Raw genomic sequence first — 3,604 nt, 5'->3', positions numbered from 1 at the left:
GGATCCATGGGGTGTGAAAAACACACGGCCGCATGCTAAAAACTCACAAATACATCATTAAAACTACTCAAACTTTTTCCTAAGCATGCATTCCCCTTCTAATTGTAGAAACAAAGCAAAATCCACCAGTTTTAATAAGTAAAATCAAGAATTATCGAAGAGAAAGAAGGAAGAAGGGTTTACCGATGAGATGAAATTGAGACACTTGAAACCGGCGAGAAACTCAAATAATCTACTCAAAATCAACAATAGGAGGTCAGGAGAGGGAGTGCGTGTGTTTTTTGGGCAGTTGAAAGTGGGAAGGCGGAGAAACTCGATTAAATTTTAAAGAAAACCGCGACTCTAGAGTTTGTGTACATCCACACGGGAGTGCGGAAATTACCCATGCCCCTGCACCTCCACAGGAGAGAGGCACAGGGGCATACGCACGCCCCTGTGGGCACTTGGGAAACCACTCCTCTGTCTCTAAATGCAACCGCACGGGCGTGCAAAAAATACCCACACCCGTGTGCCCGACCCACAAGGGTAGACGCACACACCTATAGCTTCTCTGTCCAACCGAGAAAACTCTCAAAGTGTTTCACACGCCCGTGCTGAAATTACGCACGACCATGGATTCTTACTGGGCAGTTCACAGGGGCAGACGCAAGCCCCTGTGTCTTCTTGGGATGGAGGAGAAACTCTCTATAGAGATCCACACGGGTGTGCGAAAATTACTCACGCCCGTGTGTTTATGGGAGAGTCATCCACAGGGGCGAGTCTACGCCCCTGTGTTTTCTCGGGATAAATTTATAAGTCTCTGCAGGAAAACGCACGCACGTGCGGAAATTACCCACAGGCGTGCGGACCGTTACAAGGTCATTCACAGGGGTGAGTCCATGCCCCTGTGCCCTCTCTGGATGAGCTCTAAACGAAAATGCATGCCCGTGAGAAAATTCCACATGAGCGTGTGTTTTCTCTAGACACTTCAAAAACACTGCAGGCTCTACAGAAAAATTCTAAACATATAAATAAACTCAAAGCCTGCGATACAAAACAACTTTACCAGAGAAAATACTGAAAATAAGCTCAAACGACCAAAATTCTCCGCCAAAACACAATAAAGCAAAAAATGATACCAAAAATCCACAAGAAAAACTTAACAAAAGCATCTAGAAATGAAGACACCAACACTCAAAGTCTTATTCATGCAAACACTAAACTAACAACTAAGAAAACAGTAAACGGATGGGTTACCTCCCAAGAAGCGCTTATTTAATGTCATTAAGCTTGTTGTACCTTGTCTTACCTCACGGGGGCTCATAGATGAAGGTTTTCCTCTTACCCATGACTTGAAAGCACGATGAACAAAGTCTCTTGAGGGTAGAGGGAGAGTTATCTGGCTTGGTACCACTTAACAAGGGTTCATCCACCTTGTTCGGTTCTTGCTCATCTCCAACAGCCTTGGAGCGTTTCTTGTGGCGTCTCCTCACCCTCTTCATCTTCCAGAGCACTTTCTTCGTAATCCCCAGAGTAGATGGTACTTCTTCCTTTAGACCAAGCATTAGCACTTCTTCGTTCTCCATCTTTTGGTCTAGAAATCCCACATATGGGTCCGGATTGAATATTTCCTGCATATATTCATCAATTATATCATCAATAATGTCAAGAAAGTAAAGAGTATCATCAAAGTAAAGAGAATATCGCATGGCTTTAGCGAGGCGGTATGTGAGCTAATCATCTCCAACCCTCAATGTCAACTCCTCACTGTCCATGTCGATCAATGCTTTGGAAGTTTGCAAGAATGGCCTCCTAAGTATCAAAGGAACATCCGCATCCTCATCGACATCCATTACTACAAAATCTACAGGAAATATATACTTGTCAACTTTCACAAGCACATCTTCAATGATGCCCCTCGGATATCTCACCGTTCGGTCCGCCAATTGCAATGTCATCCGAGTGGGCCTAGGTTCTCCCAATCCTAGCTTCTGAAAGAAGGAATATGGCATAATGTTGATACTGGCCCCTGAGTCTGCCAATGCCATTTCTTAACCCAAGTTGCCAATGTTGCACGGAATGATGAAGCTTCTTGGGTCTTTCTTCTTGTTCGGCATATTCTTTTGCAAGACTACCGAGCAAGATGCATCTAGAATCACGGAGGCACTCTCCTCCAATTTCCTTTTGTTGGTCAACAAATCTTTCAAGAACTTGGCATACCTCGGCATTTGGGATAATGCCTTAACAAAGGGAATGTTTATATGTAGTTGTCTAAGCAAACCTAGAAACTTCTTGTACTGCTCGTCCACTTGGTTGTTCTTCAATCTAGAGGGATAAGGGATTCTTGGCTTGTAAGGTGAGGGGTGCCACCTCCTTCTCCTTGGTTGCTCCCTTCTCAACCTCTACGACCTCCGGTGCTTCAACATTAGTCTTCTCACTTGGAAGCCTACCTTCAACCTCATGACCACTTTTCAAAGTGATCGCCTTCACATGCTCTCATGGATTGGTCTCAGTATTAGTCGGCAAGCTTCCTTATGGTCTCTCCGATAGAGACTTCGTAATTTACCCCACTTGATTTTCTAGGTTGTCCAATGAAGCGGTGTGGTTTCGAAGTGTAGCCCCGACCGATTGGAACTATGTATCCAATGATTGCACAAATCTAGTCAAGGCCTTCTCTAAGTCGATCATTCAGGTTTCCAAGCCCGTACACTCTATTTTCCATGTTTGAGGGCTTGTTATTGTTGGAAATCCGGTGGTGCCATGGCCTTTGGTTGTCCTTGGTTGCTCCACGAAAATTTGGGATGATTCTTCTAACCCTGATTGTAGTTATTGCTATATGGATTACCTTGGTTCCTCATTGCATTACCCACAAAGTTAACTTTCTCCACCGAAGATACATTACCAATAGAGATCGGGCAATCAGAGGGAGCATGTCCTCCGCCACACCCAGTGCAAGTAGTCATGGCCACCACTCTATTCGAAGTTAGAAGGTCTAACTTCTTACTCAATTATTCCACTTGGGCTGAAAAGAAGTGACTGCATCTATTTCATGGAGCCCGGCCACCTTCTTCCTTTCCCACGCATTCCACTGATAACTATTCATGCAATGTTTTCTACTAACTGTCGGGCTTCATCCGGGGTTTTACTCCCCATTGTACCTCCCACGGCAGTATCTAGCAATTGCCTTGTACTCGGATTCAACCCATTATAGAAAGTTTGAATGATCATCGATTCAAAAAATCCGTGTTGTGGGCACCTCTGCAAAAGGTCCTTGAAACACTCCCATGTCTCAAACAATGATTCCAATTCCATCTATACGAATGATGATTTCTCATTGCCAAGCTTGGTCGACTTTCCCGGAGGGAAGTATCTAGCAAGAAAAGCTTCGACCATCTCATTCCAAGTCTTTTGGATGCTTTTGGCAAGGAATAAAGCCACTGCTTGGCTCTTTCCTTGAGAGAAAATGGGAAAGCCCTCAATCTAATAGCATCATCTGATACACTTTTAATCTTCAGCATATCATAAACTTTCAAGAAGTTCTCTATGTGGCTGTTTGGATACTCATCGGCCAAACCATTGAACTGCGCTAACTTCTGAATCATCTGGATGAATACTGGTTTTAGCT

The 3,604-nt window shown here is 44.2% G+C and overlaps 1 non-coding gene across 1 annotated transcript; it reads left to right on the top strand.

The window, feature by feature from the left end:
- The first annotated feature begins 3,217 nt into the window (after window positions 1–3,217).
- Window positions 3,218–3,324, top strand: LOC120267364. The gene has a single exon (XR_005538447.1). It is a non-coding gene; the product is annotated as a small nucleolar RNA R71 (small nucleolar RNA).
- Window positions 3,325–3,604: the final 280 nt, after the last annotated feature.

Source organism: Dioscorea cayenensis, chromosome 1, assembly GCF_009730915.1.
Source record: "Dioscorea cayenensis subsp. rotundata cultivar TDr96_F1 chromosome 1, TDr96_F1_v2_PseudoChromosome.rev07_lg8_w22 25.fasta, whole genome shotgun sequence".
Lineage (NCBI taxonomy): Eukaryota > Viridiplantae > Streptophyta > Magnoliopsida > Dioscoreales > Dioscoreaceae > Dioscorea > Dioscorea cayenensis.
The sequence above is the reverse complement of the archived record's forward strand: the minus strand, read 5'-3'. Positions and strand labels throughout refer to the sequence as shown.